Source organism: Dermacentor andersoni, chromosome 1 (assembly GCF_023375885.2).
Source record: "Dermacentor andersoni chromosome 1, qqDerAnde1_hic_scaffold, whole genome shotgun sequence".
Lineage (NCBI taxonomy): Eukaryota > Metazoa > Arthropoda > Arachnida > Ixodida > Ixodidae > Dermacentor > Dermacentor andersoni.
In genome coordinates this window covers 286,537,794-286,560,129 of record NC_092814.1, presented here as the reverse complement: position 1 = coordinate 286,560,129, position 22,336 = coordinate 286,537,794, and the positions used below count along the sequence as shown (strand labels likewise).

Sequence of the window (22,336 nt, the reverse complement as noted above, 5' to 3'; positions counted from 1 at the left end):
TTTCCAATGTGCGCCCACTACACGATGTACAAGCGTGACTTCTTTTTTTTTTTTTTGTACTCCGCCTTCATTGGAATGCGGCCGGGATCGAACACACGATCTCGTGCGTAGCAGCGTAACGCCGTGGCCACGCAGCTGGTGGACGCTTCCAACAATTTCTTGCCGTAAGGCATGCCATTATTGGTTACGGCTGATTATAATAATTTGTCGGGTCACCCCTCCCCCACCCCCCATCATTAGGTTAGATAGAGCAAGCTGATTTTGTGTTTTCGAATATCGTTAGTCGATTCCCAAAAAACTCTGCGTGACGCCAGAAGCGCACCTGAAGTTTATTATGGCGGGATCTGTCCACTATATATATACAAGTAAACCTTAACGTACCCTCATAATTTACAAGTCATGCTACTAAGAAATACACGATTATAATAAAGCCAATTACAACGTTATGAATTCCGAGTAAGATATATTCTTTTCCCACAGTGGTGGAGAGGCCACGGTGGTCGGTCGGTGGAGGAGAATTCCATACTCTTCAGGAATACGATGTCTGCCTTGGTTAACCAGTACGTCCCTCTGATTACGATAACCAACGATAAATCTAACCCATTGTTCACCAGGTCCGTACGCTTACTGAGAAACAGGAGGAAACGCCACTGCGATAGCGCTAAACGCTTGCGCACGTTAGCAGCTTGGTGCACATAAAAGGAAATTTTAAAGAACTTACTATTCTACACTGTCTTCAGCTAAATACTTCACTCATGACTTACCCCATCTCTTCTAAAATCTTATCCCAGAAAGTTCTGGCACATTAGAAGCCCAGATCAGGGCCACAATAAAATTTCTTTATACAACAACAACTACTACAACAACAACAACAACAACAATAATAATAATAATAATAACAATAATAATAATAATAATCCATATTTGCAGATTTGCAAATCTCACTTTTAGGCCTCCTGCTGTAAATATGCTATGCACCATGTACTGTAAATACGAAATAAAAGCTTTGGAAACTTGGGAAAACTTTGAGATATTCACTGCGCTTCTACTCTCAATACTTCTGTTTCTTCTATATTCGCCACAAAAGATCAGTCTGATCTGCCGGATGTACCGCAATTAAACTAACAATATATGACACCTGTAGAAGTAACAGTTGAAGGCGTCGCATGCCTGATAGATAACCTCAAGCTAATCAACGTCGACGACATTAATTCTAAAATTGTCGAAAAACCACCGTCATAGTGTCAGTAAAGTTCTGTCCCACACCTTCAGCCAATCATTAGAGAGTGGCGTGCTGCCCTCAGACTGGAAGATATCAAATATTATGCCCATTGTTAAGTCGGGTAATAAATACGCACCGGAAGACTACCGTCCAATATCATTTTTTTTTATTGATATGATATAAAATGTTGACGCACAATTTAAGGCGCCGGCTACTCCTAAGCTCTTGAATGAGTCTAGCTTAGAACACACAGGGTTCAAGATTGCATATCAAATAACCGTTTCCATACGAGCACCAGAACTTGTCAAGCAACATTTTCACAGTAACACTATGACGTAAGAAATGCATTGTATACATACAATATACAAGCTAAATCACTCCATAGTTCAGTAGAAAAATGTCTCATAAATACAAGGAATACTGTCACCTAAAATTACATTCTCTTGTCAGCGGGTGGTACATATACATCGTGTAAATTCATTATCGCATATAGCCACAACAGAACAGTCATCATAACATAATCCACAAACACACATATATACAGTGACATTGAAATGAAAGGAAGATTAAAAGCGTTAATAACCCCCCCCCCCCCCCCCCAACCATGCCGCTGTCTTCGAGAAAAAAAATTTAATTCTTTTAAAGCGCTCTTCTGCAAGGCCGTTGTTGGCCAACGACTCAGAAGTTTCTTTAAACTGAAAGGTCTGCGGTCTAATGTAATTAAGGTTCATTTAAGTCGGCGTCTTGGTGTGTCGTGATGTGGGTAATCTAGAAGGAGGTGATGTATATCTTCATCTACAAATCCACAATCACATTCGGGTGTTTCCGCACGGCCAATCCTATGTAAGAAATGTTTTGTGTAGCAGTGCCTAGCTTTAATCGTTGAATAAGGGTCTCCATATTTCTGTCTAATGACAATGAAAATTTGGATTCAGTAAACGGGTCAATATGATACAAATCTGAGCTCTTAGAATTCTTGTCAAACCTCGTATTTCTACACATGTTGAAAGACGTTGTCCTTATAATGCAGCGTAATTCATTCTTTCATATTGGGAGCGAAACCACGTACATCATGTTGAGGTGTGCTTGTCGTGCTGCGTCATCGGCTGCTGTGTTGCCAAGAAGGTTACAATGTCCTGGTATCCACTGGAATGCTATTTCATGCTTCGCTTGGCCTGCCTTTGTGAGGTGTTTAAGAGTTTCGTATATTATACTATCACAGATTGTTTTTCCTTTTGTGCTGCAGAGTGATGTTAAAGCCGCCTGTGAATCGCTGAAAATAAACATCTATATGCTGCAAAATGCTGGAATATGTAATTGCATCAAATATCTACAGCCACCTGGAAGCCAGAAAATTTTTCTTTGCTAGTCAACACGGATTTCGGAGAAATTTCTCATGTGAGACCCAATTATTCGAATTAACAATAAATGTATGTAATAACATGTCAGATGATTTACAAAGTAATTGTGCATTTCTAGACTTTTCAAAAGCGTTTCACATTGTAGCACATTGCCGTTTGATTTTGAAATGGTCGACTCTTAAATTAGATTCTCTTCCGCTTACATGGATTCGCAATTTTGTATCTAATCGTCAGCAATTCACAGCAGTAAATAATTTTCCCTTTCCTCTTTCACACGTTACTGCAGTTGTAACACAAGGAAGCATTATTGGGCCGTTACCATTTCTAATATACGTTAATGTCTTACCGAATAACATTTCCTCACACGTGCGCATTTTTGCGGACGACTACATGCATTCTTTATCGTTCCATTAAGGCTGCCGATGATCATACAATCATTCAAAAACATCTATAACTTATTTCTTTTTGATGTAACACTTGGCTAATGAAGCTTAACGTTTCTAAATGTAAAATAATCTCTTTTAGACGCAAGGATACTAATTCTACGTTTTTTGTCTCATAATTAACATCACAATATTGCATGATACTCAATATAAGTATCTTGGTATTAACTTAACTTCGACTATTTCGGGGTCAATGCACATTGCATGCATGTACGCCAATTCTTCGAGATCATTAGGGTACATGCGCCGCAAGTTACATAATTCTACTAAAATGTTCGTAAACTATAGTGTCACGTGGTCGTGACGTCAAAGAACACAGTAGCAATACTGTGAAAGACAAAACTAGCTTTTATTGGGCGAACCTGTGCCCACAAAAGAGGCTACACTTAAAGCACAACGAGAGCGGCGAACACAGTCGACGAACGTCGAAAATCTGATCTGCGGGTCAAGTGCGTCGGCTTTTATACAGCAGTCATCGAATGTTCCAGACTAATCGTTGGGACCCGCATGCCTTCCACAAAGTTCTACAACATTCGAGTCACGCGATGAAATCAGATAACACAAGGTTCGGCGACAACAGACAGTGCATAGAAGCATCGATAACTTTCCAGAAACTTCGGATACATGCAGACGCGTCCCGCGCTGTGCGATAACATTTGTTACGCGGCGAAACGTGGTCGCCCGATAAAGATAAGTGCACGTGTCAATAGCTTACCTAACGTTTGTTCGACCTCAGCTTGAATACGCTGCATCCGTCTGATCTCCCCATCAAAAATATTTTATCTAAAAACTCGAATCTATTCAGAATAGGGCTGCGGGTTTTCTTTCGCGTTGTTATGACTATAAAAAATGCACAACACAAATTAAACTCGAATTCTCACTAAAGCCCTCGCATGGTCGTCGTGATACAGCCCTGCTATTATCATTTCATAAATACGTCCATAACACAGCGCCATCAGTTCTGCATCTTGAAACTACTCATTGCAGGTCACAACAGTCGTTTAAATTTTATGCACATCTACGGAAAGACTAACTCATTTGACTACGCCGCTCTACCAAGAGCCATTCGCCTTTGGAACGACCTTCCTAACACCATAGTTTATGAGAGTGACCAAGAAACTGTCCGGCTTCTTCTATCAACGATTTTTTCAAACAACTCTACATAACCTAACGTATTATTTTTGTCATTGCATTTGCCGTTGTTAATGCACAACTGCGCGTTAAATACAGCTTTGTTATAGCCTAATTATGACCCGCTCGTTCTGTAATTCTATTTTAGTTTACTGTGTGAAAATTTATTGCTGAATTAGCTGTCATGTCCAAAGCGTTCGGTTTGTTGCTTGTGCACATTGTAATGCTATATATTACTGTATGTTAGCGCACTTCTTACTCTGTTTTTTTTTGGTATACGTATTCACATATGTATTCTAATTAATGTATATGTTATAATCTTTGATTGTGCTCTCCTCCCTTAGGCAATGGTTGTAGGGGGCCTGTAAGGTATCTTTAATTTCATTGTGTAATCACCAATCACCACTTATCATATGTTGGTGAAAGCGACCTTCAGGAATGTCGACAGTTGGGCCAGTTGGTTACCAATCATTTTGCAGCTTGTTGTACTGTGTGGTCTTTGTGCTTTCTTTTTAGTGTTTTTGTTCTTGCGTCAAACGTTACAAAAACATTGTCGAATGTGCAGCGCCATTACAATACCATAACAGCACTGCCTTAAATTTTTTTCTGTCAGCATGTGGGACGTCTGACGTGGTCTGTCCATACTAATTTTAGGCTAGTTCAACATAAGAGTTACACTAGCACACGTTCCCTGGCAGAAGAAATAAGTTGAGATTTGATATTTTTAGGAAAATGTGGGCCACTTTTTGGGTGAAATATATGGAAAGTTTGAACAGCGTATGTTGCTTATGTGATTTGAAGACGTTTACTAAATACCCGCATTTTCACAACTTTCATGCGTTGCACAAGGCATTCAGTTGCTTTTCCTGGTTCCCTCGGTAAACTCTGTGAATCACGGTGTTTATGAATCACGGTGAAGTAGGAACCGTGTGCTGAGAGCCGAGCGACAAATGTTTAATCTGTGTGGATCCGTGGCAACCTCTGCGAGAAAGTTACTTACACAGTCGCTCCAAGGTGTCATACTACCGTTATTCGAAATGTTTCCCAGACCACTAAAGCAACTGCGCGAAGTACGAACTTCAAATTCCGTGTAAATAGCGAGAATTTTCAGTGTAACTTTTCGTCGTTCCAGTCGCATCATGTGAAGCGAAACGATCACGTACTCGCCTAAAATGTAACGTTGCAAATAATTACCGAACCTTCGTTTTTTTCCCCTATTTTTGTTCGTCATATACGAGGATCGCAGTTTGTTTCTCATGGTGTCTTCGGTGCACTAAACAAAGCGCCTTGTTCATGTTTGGGCAAAATTAGGGGAACATAATGGGTAGTGTGTAGACAACGTTCCAAATAGGTGGGTTAAATGTGTCTTTTTACCTTAGATTACGTACGCAAGTGGTCCAGCAGCGCTATTAGTGTGTTTTACGACCGGCGCAAAACTTACACCGCTGCCCTGGCATAATTGCAGTTACAACCGAGGTCAAACATTGAGAACATACGGGGAACACTACGCCAAGTTTATGGGCGATGTTAAATGCGGCATAACCTCCACACGCATCATTACCACGCATACCGTACAACGCCGACCGGCTTATAATGCGACGCTTATCTTAGACAGTTCCCGTTCAGGCAGGTTCCGCTTAATTTGTTACTCTACAAATGGCCTGGGTAATCTCCTATCGTCGTTGTGCGGGCCTCTTGGTGTGTTTGTTTGTTAGTTAGTTTGTTTGTTTGTTTCTTTCTTGCTTGTTTGTTTCATCTATCGTTGTGCTGAAAAAGTTCTCTTGAGCCCGGAGAGTGCACAACGTAAAGTACTGCGAGCATGTGTCGGTATTTTCTATACAATCTGGAGGACACCGATGTGAGCAATTTCGTAAGTCGAAAAGACAGCACCGTATACCTTCCGCTTCTGTTCGCCTGTCTCGTCATTGCCGCTACAGGAGCACGTCCAACTAACGCGCCGATCAGAGCGCAGTCGGCGTCAAAAGTTTGCGTACCACGGTATCTGAGCAAACGTAGAATTTTCGCGCGGTTTGTGACCGCAGCCAGTAAAACTGTACAGCACTACGTTGTCTGCGTGTACTATAGCAGATGTCTGAAATCCGAAGGCCACGCTGCGGAAATATTGACCTTTTTCTCAGATATCGCGGTCCGTAAGCTTTCGACGTCGTATGTACATGTCTTATCTGTGCATCCTTGTTTCAGTATCTTTGGAGGCGCGTTCCAGTATGCATGAAATGAAGAAACTGGTTGCTTTGACGTCAGACACATTTATCATATATATTTTCATCATTTATCGCGATAATTGGATAAAAGCTTCTTAGGCATTTTCCTTCTCTTTGATTTGTTAAGATAAATACATTAATTATTTCAATCTCTTCTGGACTTTAGCCTTAAAGTGGCATATAGACAACCACCGCAAACGGCACCGTGCAAGCGGGAGGCGGTTTCCAGCGTTCACTTTGAGTTAAAAGAGGCGATGATGAGAGGAAAAAGCAAATCAAAACACAACAAAATAAAATGCGTGGCTTAAATGGAAGTCACTTGATCTGACGTGGGTATATGATAGAAAAGAGGGTGCTTGTGTAAAAAAAAATTTGCACAAGGGTGCGAACTCGCTGCGTGGGTACAAGCATGCATGCGAAGCGGCCGGAACAACAAAGCCTTATGTTGCTGTAATGAAGAAAAAATTAACTAAATCACATAAACGAATGTACATGTGTCTGTAGAGTTGCGGTGTGCCTTTGATATTGACACGTGTACTTGTTTATCTTTATCAGGTGAACCTGTTTCGGCGCCTAACAAATGTTATCGCACAGCGCACGACGCGCCTGCATGTATCGGAAGTTTCTTGAATGTTATCGATGGTTCTATCCGCTGTCTGTTGTCATCGAACCTTGTGTAATCTGATTTCATGTATGCGCAATGCGAATGGTGTACAACTTTCGGGAAGACACGCGGGCACCAGCCATTACTCTGGGACCTTCGATGACTGATGTGTAAAAGCCGACGTGCTTGACCCGCTGATCAGATTTCGACCATCGCCGACTGTCTGTGCCGCTATCGTTGTGCTTTAAGTGTAGCCTGTTTCTGTGGGCACAGGGTCGCCCAATAAAAGTTAGTTTCGTCATTCACAGTATTGCTAATGTGTTCTTTACCGTCACTACTACGTTACATCCGATGGAGTTGCTTTGCGTTCATGTGCCGCACGCCCCCAGAAAGCCGTGACTCAAGCTCGAACGCGAGAGACAACGCCAACGTCGCCAAGAACCAGCGAGGTAGCCACAGGCTGCAAAGACTGCCCCCGGAGCATGACCAGGAAGATCGTCGCCAAGTCAACCCCAATGGCAGCTCCAGCGTCCCCCATCGTGCTGCAACAGCCCAGGGAGCCACCGACCTTCCATGGATCATCGACTGAAGATCCTGAAACCTGGCTGGACACTTACGAAAGAATCGCCAAATTCAACAGCTGAAACTCCGACGACAAGCTGCGGCATCTATACTTCGCCTTAGAAGACGCCGCCAGAACGTGGTTTGAGAACCGAGAATCTACCCTGACAACATGGGACCTGTTCCGCAATGGCTTCTTGCAGACTTTTACAGGTGTCGTGGGCAAGGAAAAGGCTGTAGCTCTGCTAGAAGCCCGAGTGCAACTTCCCAACGAGAGCATCGCGGTCTTCACGGAGGAGATGACTCGTCTGTTCAGACACGTCGACCCCGACATGCCAGAAGAGAAAAAACTTCGCTTCTTGATGAGGGGTATCAAGCAAGAGCTCTTCGCCGGATTGATGCGCAACCCGCCCAAGACAGTTGCTGAATTTGCTTCCGAGCCAACAACCATCGAGAAAACACTCGAAATTAGGAACAGGCAGTTCAACGGACGCACGCTCCCAACGAACTGCGCCGAAGTTCAACCAGTGGGCACCGACGACCTGCGCGAGACCATCACAGCGGTCGTGCGAGAGGAACTGTAGAAGCTCTTCCCTACGTCGCAGCCTCAAGCGGCCTCAATCGCCGACATCGTCAAAGAAGAGGTTCAGCGACCACTTGGGGTTACTGAAGTACAACCGCCATCGCCACAGCCGGAAGCGATGACATGCGCCGCCGTCGCCCGCCGCCAGATTCCCCCTCCGCGCCCACGCCAGGGCCCCCATGACGCCGCGATTCCGTCGCCAGACGCCGCCACTGCCGCCGGCGCCACCTCGCCCACCTGTCGGCCAGCGAAACATCCCGAGGAAAACAGACATTTGGCGCGTCCCCGACCACCGCCCACTCTGCTACCATTGCGGGGAAGCCGGCCATGTGTACCGCCGATGCCCATACCGCGACTTGGGACTGCGAGGGTTCGCCGTCAACGCGCTGCGTCAACAACTTGGGGAGCGCCCACGTGACATCGCTAACTACTTCGCCGCCACTCAGTGGAGTTCTCGACGACCGTCCCGTTCGCCGTCACCAGGCTGCTATTTGTCGCCGCAGCGCCGTCCATATATTGCACCAGCCCGGGGCCAGTCCGTCAGCCCTTGTCCAGAAAACTAAAAGCAGCAACCGATGGAGGTGCGGTTGCTGTTCGTCGAACTAACGAAGATCCTCCGCCGCCGATGAAGGTGCGAAGACACTATCTCGACGACATAATAACGACACGCCGCCATCCCGACGAAGTCTGCAAGGAAAGAATGCACCTACCAAAGCCCTGACGGCGCAGCGTACCAGCCACACGTCAGCGCGACGCAGCCGTGATCCGACGCCAAGACATAACTGCAACGCAAGACAAAGAACCACCGACCTCGAGGTACTTATCTATGGCCACGCAGTCACTGCCTCAATGGACACAGGAGCCTACTACTCCGTGATGAGTGGACCTCTTGCCGCCAAGTTGAAGAAACTTAAGACTGTATGTGAAGGCCCTCAAATCCGGACAGCTGGAGGACACCTTATAACACCGACTGTAATCTGCATGGCCAGAATTACCGTTAATGACCGTACCTGCCCTGCCACCTTCGTTATCCTCCAACAGTGTTCACGAGATGTAATTCTCGGCATGCACTTCCTGAACCAACACGGCGCAGTCATCGACCTGAAGTCGGAGTCGATAACGCTACCCGAAGATTAAGCGATACCACCGGAGAGCTCTCGTAGTCACCATGCCTTGTGTTTGCTCGAAAATGTAGTCAGCATCCCGCCCCGCTCCAGCATTGTCATTTCCGTCGGCACCGAAACACTTGCAGACGTAGAAGGCGTCATCGAGGGTGAACATCTACTGCTAGACCGTGAAATCTGCGTCGCAAGAGGGATCGCTCGACCGCACGGAGGAAAAGCGAAAGTTGATTAAATTATGGGGTTTTACGTGCCAAAACCACTTTCTGATTATGCGGCACGCCGTAGTGGAGGACTCCGGAAATTTAGACCACCTGGGGTTCTTTAACGTGCACCTAAATCTAAGTACACGGATGTTTTCGCATTTCGCCCCCATCGAAATGCGGCCGCCGTGGCTGGGATTCGATCCCGCGACCTCGTGCTCAGCATCCCAACACCATAGCCACCGAGCAACGGGTGGGTCAAAAGCGAAAGTGTTGCTGACAAACTTTAGCCAGGAGTTCAAGCACATCAACAAGGGCACGACAATCGCGTACATCGAAGAAATTCTGGAAACCAGCAATGCGTCTGTCCTCTCGGATGTACCGTGACGACCATAGTTCCCGAACCAGACTTCGACATAAATCCAAGTCTCCCCATGATTAAGCAGCAACAGCTCAGAAGTCTGCTCCGACGATACAAAGACTGCTTTTTGACGTCATCGAGGATTCGACAAACACCAGTTGCAAATCATCGCATAATAACCGAAGAGTGCGCTCGACTACTTCGCCAGAGCCCTTACCGAGTTTCGACGCGAGAACGTGAAGCTATAAGACAAGTCGACGAAATGCTGCGCGACGACATCATCCAGCCGTCGAAAAGCCCGTGGGCATCTCCTGTAGTCTTGGTGAAGAAAAAGGACGGAACCTTAAGTTTCTGCGTCGATTATCGTAGACTGAACAAGATCACCCCCCCCCCCCACCCCACCCCCCGCCGAAGAAGGACGTATAACCCCTCCCACGAATAGACGACGCATTGAGTCGGCTCTGCAACAGTAAATACTTCTCGTTAATGGATCATAAGTCTGGCTACTGGCAAATAGAAGTCGACGAGAGAGATCGCGAAAAGGCTGCCTTCTTCACGCCAGACGGCCTCTATGAGTTCAAGGTCATGCCATTCGGACTGTGCTCGGTGCCTGCAACGTTCCAGCGCGTGATTGACACGGTGTTAGCAGGGTCGAAGTGGCAGACCTGCCTCGCCTACTTGGATGACGTCGTCGTTTTTTCTGCGAGTTTCGACGAGCACTTGCAGCACAAGCTTGAAACAGTACCAAAGACACTCTAGTCCTGCGGACTAACTTTGAAACTGGGAAAGTGTCGCTTTGCGTACGAAGAGCTGTTGTTCCTGGGACACGTCATCAGCAAATCTGGAGTCCCCCCCGACCCGCTGGAGGCAGCTGCTATCGCAAAGTTCCAGCAGCCCGTCGACAAAAAGGCAGTGCGCAGATTTCTTGGCATGTGCACCTACTATCAGGCGCTTTGTCGAGGACTTTTCCCGCATCGCTACGCCGCTGACTCATCTAACTAAATGCGATGTCGAGTTCAAGTGGGAAACGCCGCACGCCGACGGATTTCAGCTCAAACTACGCTTGCAGTCGCCACCGGTACTTGTCGCGTGAGATAATTGCAAAGCATGCTTCAAGTACGTAAAACATGGTTTTGCAAGAAAATAATATTGAAATAATTTTGTTCCGTGACGCTACACAACTTTGTCTGGTGAACATACAAAGGTTTTTCTTCAATCCGTAGTGGTGTTTCCTGTCAACTTCCACCGAAAAAGAGGTTTAGGAGCTCCAAATTTGGGCAAGATTTTGCCAAATTGACCATCTCTTTATTGGCAAAATTACTACCGAATAATTCAGTGTAATTATTTTACCTGATTGTCCTAGAGCTGTACTTTAATTACTCTGAAAATTCTCTTGCGCCGATGTATTGTGCGGCTTTTCTGGAAAAAGCGTAACAAACATGGCAAAATATCGGTTTTCGTCCACTTTCAGCCGTGATTTTTGCTATGAGGCGTTCCATGTCATCATATAACACAAAGTGCATTAGATAGGCCATTTTTGCTAGCATTACATTTCCACCGTTACCTCATTTTTGTTCATGTTTTAGGAGAGATGTTAATTGTTCGTCCCTGAACCTCGCTCAGCATAGTTTCGTGCCACCGCTCCACCGCGCAGTGCAATCGCTGTAGTGCTCAGGTAGTCGGCACGTGTAGCGGGGGACTACAGGCCGTCTTATTTTGCAGCCTGCGCAGCCCGTCTTAGTTTGTATTTTCTTTTATTTTGTACTTATTTTCTACAGCGACGCTGTTTAAGGCTAGGGTTCCATTCATTTTTGGTCTGCGTGTGCAAAAACCGTGGCCCCATTCCGGAGAGAGGGCAATACCGGGCCGACCCGCGGCGGAGCTGAAGCAAGCTTCAAGCACTCCACCAACTTGCAACGTGCACTCCCATACGTTTAATATCTTGGGTCCAAACAGAACCCGTATGAGATATTAAGCTGATAAGACGAGATACTGCACTTTGACCCGCGTCGGCCGTGTCTACGTTCTCACTGCCCTCTCTTTGTCGGCGTCCCAAGCGCTTGCGTATCTCCTTTCCTTCCGCTCTCGCGTGGTGGCGGTCCCGTCGAAGCGTCACGCGTGACCAGTTTCCTCCGGCTCCTCGGGGTGGCGGTCCCGTCGTCCACGCCAATGTATATAAAATTCACGCTAAGTGAGTTCGTACCTTTTTGTTCAAAATTCTGTGTCACCTTTGTCCCGTGTGCTTAAACAGCTTCGCTGGTCATCCACCTTGACAGAGTGGAATGGCTCATAATTTCTTTTCTTACATTCCGATTGACACGCCTCCATAAAGAAACTTTAGGACACACACCTGAGTGCGCATGCTGGATCTGTCTAGTACACATGGAGATTTTATCCATGGATAAAGGCGTAGAAAGCCCGCCGGGGTAGCCCAGCGGCTATGGCGTCTCGCTTCTCAGCTCGAGGTCGCGGGTTCGATCCCGGCCGCGGCGGCCGCATTCCGGTAGGAGCGGAATGCAGACACGCTCGCATACACTGCATTGAGTTCACGTTTATTAACGAACCCCAGGTCAAAATTATTCCGGAGACCCCCCTCCACTACGGCCTGACATAACCAGATCGCGGTTTTGGCGCATAAAACATCCGAATTTAATTTTAAGTTGTAGGAAGCGGTGAAGCATAGTCGGCGAGTTCTTCCGTGTGCCATTGCGATAAAAAAGCTTGCGAGAAGGCGCGTGTGGGCAGCCAGGCGGACGCCTGTCATGAGGCAAATAAACTCTACTGTCGCATTCAAGACAGCTGGGTGGTTTCAGATAATGACAGACTGAGGGGGGTCCGGCTATTTTTAGTTTTCATCGAATTTTTTATGAGGTGGGAAAATGCCTGTATAAAAAGGAATGAACCATCGTTTTGCAAAACTTAGCACGGATTTCTTTTTAAAGAATATTCTTATTTCACTAAAGGTGGGAAAGAGCGTTTTAAGACCCGCCATGGTTGCTCAGTGGCTGTGGTGTTAGGCTGCTGAGCACGAGCTCGCGGGATCGAATCACGGCCACGGCGGCCACATTTCGACGGGGGTGAAAACACCCGTCTGTTTAGATTTAGGGGCACGTTAAAGAACCCCAGGTGGTCGAAATTTCCGGAGTCCTCCACTACGGCGTGGCTCATAATCAGAAAGTGGTTATGGCACGTAAAACCTCATAATTTTTTTTTGCGTTTTAACGGCTTGCACATTTTACAAATTAGAAGGCTTATCAAATGAACGCATTGTACCCCGCCAAATATCATTCGGAGATTCTACACCACTAGTATTATTGGCCCACGCGAAGTTCATGTCACCCGCAGTATGTTCTTGAATAATTGCCTAACTTTGGATCTTTCCTCTGACTAAACACGAAATCAGGATTTTTTTTTTTTGGGGGGGGGGTGGCATTTTATCTAAGGCGATGAAGCTGAAATATATTTCTGACAAATATTCATAAATGTTATCGCAAGCTAAAGAAATAAGTATGCAACTAAGCCACGTATTTATTTCTTTACAAAATCCCCAAAAGGGCAAAATTGCGAAAAACTCAAAATTTGGAACATTTTGGACACGTTTCAAACAAAATGATCATCGCCGTTGTTTATTCAAATTTTATAGAATACCCACCCAAGACAGGTAAACCTAGTACTGCATAAACATTTTGCTATATTTTATTTTACGTGATCAAATTGAGCCTATTTTAGCACCCATGTATAGTCATCCCAACGATGTATCTCGTTCTAATGATAAAATAGAAAAAATCGCACTCATATTCAATTGTGAATTCATTCTTTTTTTTTGTAGTAAAGAACAGTGACTCGGATTGTGTGTTGTCTTTTTTGCCCCTATTTAGCCATGAAATGAGCTTGAGTTTTCAGGGCTCCTGCATCCGTATTCCTACCACGGTCGTTGAGGAAGCTAGCGCGCGAGAGCGCGTGCAGCAAGTTTATTTTTACAGGGAAGCTGTCTGTGGCTAGGATCTGGAAAAAAAAAAATGTGTCGGTGACGTTGACAAAAACAAACCATCATGGGGGCCGATCCTGGTGATTGTGCAGAAGGGGTCCAAGCTCAATGGCACATACCTCTATGGGCTCGATGCTTGTCGAAATGTCAGTATATGTATAAAGTAAAAAAATAATTAAAAAGTGCAAAAATAACAAAAAAGAGAAGGAAAAGAAAACATGGGCCGGCAATATCTACAGCGCCTCCTCAAAAGCGCGCCCATTTGGACGAAGCTTCGGGCCACGACACTGCCACAATGGTTCGGCGCTCACCAACTGCTTTTCTACAGGTCTCTTGCTATCAAACTCGCTGTTACCGTAGCAATAATGTTTGTCTTCTGGCGGTGTCGTGGCCACCCAACCATTTCAAACGGTCTTGCACTGCTCTTGTTTATGTTTTGCGACTGTTGCTTTTGAGTGGGGATGTTGAGGAAAACCCCGGACCTATGACAAAGGCTCAAGAAGAGAAGTTAGATGGTGTGGCCGAGGCTGTAAAGCGTCTTGAAGCCAGCAACGCAAGTCTTCTCGAATCAATAATGAAAGTTCTAAATATGCGCGCAGAACTCAAAACAGACCTCGAAAGCTTAACCAAACGTGTGCAGGAATTGGAAAACAAATTAGAATCTGCTCCATCTGTTCATGCCCCAACATCTCTCGATAGTGGCTTTTCTAGCATCATTAACAAAATTGATAACCTAGAAAACCAGTCGCGTAGATCAAATGTTTTGTTTTATGGTGTTACCGATACTAACGAATCCGAAAGCTAGGAAAGTTCAGAGCGACTTGTGCATGAGTTCTGCCGTGATAAGCTTGGTGTCACTGTAACTTCCATTGCTAGGGCACACCGTGTGGGCCGTTTTTCGACTGTGAAAAAACGCCCCATTATAGCTAAGTTCTTCAACGATAAAGAACTTGAGGCTATTTTAAGTAAAGGCAGCAAGCTGAGGGACACAGGTTTCAGCATAGGACGCGACTATTCCCGAGCCGTTCGTGATAAACGCCGGAAACTTCTGCAGTTCTCTCGATCAATTAAAAAACAAGGTGACCGTGTGCGCCTAACGTTCGACAGGCTGCATATCAATAATGACACCTATGTGTGGGATGTCGCGGGCAACCATGCTGTGCTAGTTCGTCATCCCACCACAGTATGACATGTGCCGGCTGATAAGTCACCTACAGAATCTACGTCATTTTTGCCCAATGTGTGTCATAATTTAAAGAATAATACCAATTTCCTGTTCACAAACATCTGAAGTGTTCTTTTCAAAACTGTCGCCCTTTCTTCGCTTGCAGATTCACGTGCGTTTCACTTCTAGTATTGACTGAAACTTGGCTGGACGATACCGTTCCGGATGATTACATTCTTCTGAGTGAATCTGAATTTTCCTTTTTCCGGTGTGACAGAATAAATAGAAAAGGAGGAGTTGTCCTTATAGCCACAAAGAAACAATTATCTGCTGTTCCCTTCGCTGGTGATACTTTCCTCGAATGTGTATTGATATGGTGTAAATTCGGAGTTAATGATGTTATTATTGGTGCTTTCTACCGGCCGCCCGATATGTCTGATGGATTCTCGGGTGAATTCCATAGAATACTCAGCGACTTACATGTGCGTTTTCCTAACTCTATTTTCCTCGTATTTGGCGATTTTAATTTTCCAAGCATTGAATGGCCCACTCTCTGTGTTAATTCCAGTGATAACGAAGCCCAAACCTTTCTTCATTCCTGCTTAGATTTTTCTTTTGCTCAACTTATTACTAGTCCGACCCGTCGCTCAGCTACCACGGCAAATATCCTTGATCTTGTCCTAACAAATAACCCGGACGCTCTTTCTGATATACTGCATTTAAATGGTTTATCCGATCACGACATTATCACCGGGTGCATCACGCATCCACTTACTGAAAAGAAAACTACCATTAAGCAAATTCATTGCTACAATCGCGCGAATTTTGAGATGATCAACTCGGAACTACACACCTTCTCTGAGAACTTCCTGGCTCAGTATTCATCACGCTCAATCGAACTAAACTGGCTGTCGTTCAAAACCACCTTGTCTCACCTTGTTGATAAGTATGTGCCAATCATCACCATCCAACATCATAAAAATTCACCTTGGTTCACACATCGTCTTCGTCGTCCTAATAATAAGAAAAAACGTTTGTACCGCCAAGCAATGACCACACGTCTCCTGTCATCATGGAACAAGTACAAAAATTGTGATAAAGAGTATCAGTCCCTGCTTAGAACAACCCGTCGTAATTTCTTCACTCACGACCTGTCTACTATGTTAACCAATAATTCTCATAGATTCTGGCGCATTATCAATCCGAGTTCCTATCCTGATATAGTACTAATTAATGCTGACGGACAACCAGTCATTGAAACTGAGTGTTCGCAGCTTCTGAACGATGCATTTTCATCAGTATTCACCAATGAAGATATAACTTCTTCGCCTATATTAGAGCCATTGCCTAACATTTCCATGCCAGAAATTGTCATCAGTGATTCTGGTATTATTGCCCTGTTGAATAACCTCAAAACTACTACTAGCTCTGATCACCTTGGTTTCAATAACAAGGTACTTAAAAACGCTCCTTTAAACATTTTTCAAGTGTTATCAGCCCTGTTTTCACAATCATTATCATCTGGCATTATTCCTCATGACTGGCGAATAGCTAAAGTAATACCAATATTTAAATCAGGGGATCGCTTTGTCCCACTTAACTATCGTCCTATCTCATTAACTAGCAACATATGTAAACTTCTCGAGAACGTCATACACACACAAGTCATCAACTACCTACAAGACCATGATATCATCTTCAAGTATACCAGCACGGTTTTCGCAGGGGTTATTCATGCGACACTCAGCTCGCCGGTATTTCTAACGATATATTTTCCGCATTTAACGAAGGATTCCAAGTTGACGCAGTGTTTCTTGACTTCTCTAAAGCTTTTGATCGCGTTCCTCATCACAGGCTTCTAATCAAATTAACACACTTAAATATTCACCCAAACGTTCTTGCATTGATTAAAGGTTTTCTCTCAAACGGACAACAATTTAACTGTGCTAATGGCTGTAACTCTTCTTCTGTTCCTTTAGCATCTGGAGTCCCCCAGGGCAGCGTCCTCGGTCCCCTACTTTTCTTAATTTTTATTAATGACCCACCCAAATGTGTCTCATCTCGAATTCGATTATTCGCAGATGATCGTGTTATATATCGTAATATTAGTAATGACGCTGACCGACTTTCCTTACAAACTGATCTTCATGCGGTGACCGCTTGGTGCTCTTCGTGGTTAATGTCTTTAAATACGTCTAAAACCAAGCTAATGTCATTTACCAACCATTCCACTCGACTTCCTACCACCTACTTTCTCAATAATGCTAGAGTAGAACTTGCGCCAACTTACAAGTATCTTGGCCTTCATCTTCAGTCTGACTTAACTTGGCATTACCATCTTACACCGTCTTAGCATCAGCTAACCGAGCACTCGGTCTTCTTAAGCGTAACCTCAAGAACGCACCTTCACACTTAAAAAAACTTGCTTATATCACGCTGATCCGCCTAAAAATTGAATATGCTTCTGCCATATGGGATCCCGATCAAGCATACATAATCAACAACATTGAATCTCTGCAAAACCGTGCTGTTCCCTTCATCTTTTCCGATTATTCACGCTTCACCAGCGTCACATCGTTAAAACAACGTGCCGAGTTGGTATCACTATCACGTCGACGCCAGTTTGCTCGCCTAACCTTATTTCATAAACTTTATCACCATTCCACGCTTCACGATGACTTCTTTTCACCACCCCCTGCAGTTTTCCCGCGCCGTGACCACGCTAACAAAGTAAAACGCATAATGTGCCGCTCATCGCTCTACACAAAATCATTTATTCCTCGCACAATAATAGAATGGAATAACCTACCATCACGCATAGCTGCTGAAGTTAACTACCATCTTTCCAAACTTTGTTGGAAGAAAACGGTTAGTGGTAGCAGATTAGATATTACTTATGGTTATATGCACATATTAACATATTATGTAAAATGTTCTTGTGTTTTCATGTGTTCATATCTATTTATTTTATGTTCCTTGTGTGTATGTTTATTTGATGTAGTTTTATTTCTTGTGTATATTTCATGTTTGTGCCCCCCCCCCCCCTATGACCCTCGTGTGAGGGCCCTTAGGGGTAATGTAAATAAATAAAATTAAATAAATAAAAAAAATCAAATGAAAAAATAAAAGTTAAGAAATACAAAAGAAGACGAAACAAACGTTATGCTGTTGACAAAAACAATGCGCCGGAGCAAAGAACCCTGTCGCCCGAACGCTAGTATATGACGATGCGTGTCGGAACATCAGTGTTTATGTATAAAAAAAAAAATAATAAGAAATACAAAAATGAAGAGAAACGAAAAGTGCAAAAAAAGAAATAAAAAAAAACGGAATAGACAACGAAATTCTGTGTTTGTGCCTTTATTCAAACAATATAGCATGACCAGCCTATAAAACTTAATATAGCTGTTGAGCAACACAGCTTGGCTGGTCTTCCATCTTCACATAGTGAAACGGCTCTGAATTTTAGGAGGAAGCTCTAGCTCGGGTGCTGCTATCTAAATACATGTAAAAGAAGAATTCGTTTTTTCTCGGCAACCACTGCATAAACTGGGACGAGGTTTCTTGCATTTGAAAGAAAACTTTAAAATCTAGTGACTGTTGGTTTCAAATTTTTTTTATTTAGCTCTTCAATTTTTTTATAAAAATTGGCAAAAATCGCAAAATTTCAGAATACGAAACTATCAAGTTTACAACTCTGACGCAGCAATGAAAACTGACATCACAATTCTGTGAATTGCTTCGCATAGTACATCTAAAGCGGACAAAATTGACATGTTACGCATGAATCTAAAAAAAATCCAGTAATATGCACATACAACTTTTGCAGAACCTTTGTACACAACGTAACAAATTCATGTAGGATATAAATTGACTTAAAGTATTTGTCCGCTTTGAATTATTTAATGGATACCGTTTACAGAACCGCGATATCTGTTCTTGCTGCAGTGCTATTAATTTGTAAACTTCGTGCTTCTATATTTTTTTCGCACTTCCGAATCTTTGAAATTTATTTTAACAAAATTCAGGCTCTAAATAGAAATTCCGCTTCCAACAGACACTAGAATTTACCTTTCTCTCTCAAATGCAACAAATTTCACTAAAATAGGTCCTGGCATTGTCTCAGAAAAGCGTTTCTGCGTTTTGCATGTATTTCAATAGGCCGCGTCGGAGTTGGGCCCGAGCTAAAGCTTCCTCTTAAAGTCTAGTCGAGGGAAACTATTTCTCGCACTGTTCACTAATTACGTATGCTATCTGAAATGCTTCCCGTGTACATGAACGTTGCATCAGCCTAGTGGTATAGCCAGCTGGACATGTTTAGCTGAGGACAGTCGCAAAAGTGGTCCCGAATATTTTTCATTTTCACTTAAACTTTTATATTAGGTATAAAGTTCCTTCCACACCGCGGAAGTGCGATTGCTTTTCAAACACACATATTTTTAACGCACAAGAAATCTTAACAGGGAGAAGGGGCAAAGCTCTCGTTATCGGCTCGCAAAACGTTGCAAACACTAAAAGCGCGTGGTATAGGAAACACAGTTTTCCTCGCGCACGCACGCACGCACGCACACACACACACACGCACACACACACACACACACACACACACACACACGTGCACTGTAGGGCGACCGCTCTTGCCGAACTCAAACATATCAAAAGCCACAGCAGCTTTACGGACTCATGTAAAGTCATCTATGTTATTTATTTAGTTTCATGCAGCAGAACATGACTTAGTCGTACAGGTCGCTACGAAGTTCGCATGCTTCACGCACGGAGCAAGTTGGTTTAACTTGCACGGAGCAAGTTAAAGCGAAGCTTGCTTTGCCTCTTGGTCTCGCCGCGCGTGCGGCTGTGTTTCTTGCAACGCCACTAGTTGGCGATCGCATCCGCCCATCACGGCCGGTGCCGCCGCTTCATAGTTTGTGCGCATTGCACCTGCTGTACTTGCTTTCCTGTGCGACAAAAGCGCAGTTGCTATGCTGGGGAGGTCGCGTGCTGGGCTCTGATAATGTAAACATCACAATCGTCCACAGTCTGAAGAGAGCGCTTGGAGCTGGCGTCTCAACAGCGTGCTGGCCACGTATGCAGAAGGAGCACACGGGCCAGCACAATGTATAGTGTAAACACGGGCCAGCACAATGGCCCCAAAGCGTCGAGGACACCCAGGCCCTAAAGTAGCGTCGAGAAACGTGGTGCAGACCGCGAATGTATGTATACAACGTATGCATACAATTATAATTATTGAATTACGTACAACCCCGTAATTGATCAGTGCAAGTTTAACACTTCTGTCACGATGCGATGTGCCATGTGAGGCAATGATGATGCTAAACGCTTTCAGAGATTATGAACATTGACGCACACCAACGCCTCAAGCAAACACGTCCCCCTGTGTGTTCTGTGGACTACGCAGACAAACAGCAGTGGTGCACGCAAGGTAACGTTTTACATCGACTCACCACTCTCGTATTGGACTAAACCTTGCAGAACTTACACATTCGCAGCCAACATCACAGTTAATTATTGTCAATCAAAGCAAACAGCATGCATTGCTTCGCTTACATCGATTGCCTAAGTGCGAGGGATCCGACAACTCCTTGTTTTCAAAACATCCGCGTTTTACGTCACAGATCACGTGAATATTGCTTTTCTCATGCTTTTGATGTCTTCTTCTAATTTTTTTTTAACTTTATGTGCGACATGTTTTGTTTTCTTGTTATTGCTTTGCTCCTCTTTTCTTCACCTCTACAAGTGTCTCCCGTGCTAGCGAGATCCGAAAGCCATGCTGTAAATATCGGAAGTGTAATAGAAGTGGCGTTTTTTCAACCAGTAATGGAATAAAAATTTTGTAAAGCAAAAAAAATTTTTGAATTGATTCTTGAGACTATTAGTGACCGAGGAAGCCGCAAATGTATTGCCAGCACTGAACAATAAAGTGTGCAGTGTTGCCTAATTTTTGTGTATCACTGTCATGGTGGCCAGTTTTCTGAAAGTAAAACAAATTTCTATAGTCCTGCAAACAGAAACGTTTGTATTAATTTGTTATACTACATAAGAAAATATGAATGAAAAAATAACTCCAACCTTGATTATCAGCTTGTTGCATTCGCGGTGAAAACAGATAACTTGGTCTAGTAGCCAGACTTTGACAAACATTGAGTTGTTGCCAGGTTTTTGTGCATATAACAATACAAACCAACTTGTTCTAACACTAAATTATCACTTTATTTAATTACTGTTTTGTAGAGTATATAATCCATAATTATTACGTAAAATTAACTTACATAAGTACATTGTATGCTGACTTTTCTAGTTGCTTACTGTACATAGTTGCCTGGTTTTTGTGTACTACCTAATTTACAATAGCCACTAAGAGTTTAATATTTTGTTTGGTTATTTCAAGAAAATTGTTTGAAAGTGTAGCACCATTATTATTATTTGATTTAATTTTGGGAATAGCAATAGTTAGTGTGTCTTTGCTCATTGTGGCCCACATTCGTGAGCCATATTCATAGTAGTCGAGGTTCAACATGGAAGCGTTCTCATGTGTTCTTGTGCGGAAAATTTCGCCGGCATTTGTTATGACAATGCAGCTGAGCTAGTGTTCACTGCAGGGACCGCATGCTTTGTATCTAACAGTTCAACGAAAGCGACGACTTGGAAGTTGCGTTTCCGTCAAGTGGCGCCGGAATTCAGCAGGCTTTAAATGTACTACCCTTTCGATGCTTTCATGTGCCTTTTGTTGTAGAACACTTAGCTCATCTAGGGCAGCACTACACGTATGTGTCGCACCATCATCATTCTGGTGATCCACGGTGAAGCACGGTGAATTTCTTGGCCCAGTCCTTATCAGAGGTGGCGGAGGCGCACTAGCAGACGACGCTAGCAGTCGACGCGTATCTCACGCTGGCGTGAGCCTGCGTTGTTCGGCTGCGGTAGTTCATGGCGGCCTGATTCGTGTGGCCTGTGAAAATGTTCATTCACCAGTGTTATTCTTTATATATTTTAGCTGTTACTCTGAAAGCTTGTCACCAGTTTAGCTGTGGAGCAAGCTGCCCACAAAGTAGTCATGCGTAACCTTTCACGCGTACAGTTGTACTCAGCCGAATAAATGAGACAACACGATGAAGTTGCATTTTGTCGCCGTGTGTTTCAAGTCACGCTGTCACGGGAACTTGTCGTGATATGATAGACAATGTGACTGCATGTTCCATTCACGTTGCTGCTAAGTTCACATTGTTTCCTTTAACTTAATCGTTTACTTCGCGATGTCGTAAGCGGGTGCAGTCTTTGGATTTACCAGATGACATTGCAGAGCGACTGTGGTTTGAGACCTGGAAAAGGTCCGGATGGTGTTGCACTGGCTTT

At 44.1% G+C, this 22,336-nt stretch overlaps 1 protein-coding gene and 1 non-coding gene across 3 annotated transcripts in view; one reads left to right on the top strand and one right to left on the bottom strand.

The window, feature by feature from the left end:
• Positions 1 to 22,336, top strand: part of LOC140213731 (uncharacterized) — a 550,291-nt gene that overhangs the window by 428,297 nt on the left and 99,658 nt on the right. The window lies entirely within an intron of this gene.
• Positions 11,641 to 11,831, bottom strand: LOC126548684 (U2 spliceosomal RNA). Its single transcript, XR_007603016.1, has one exon. It is a non-coding gene; the product is annotated as a U2 spliceosomal RNA (small nuclear RNA).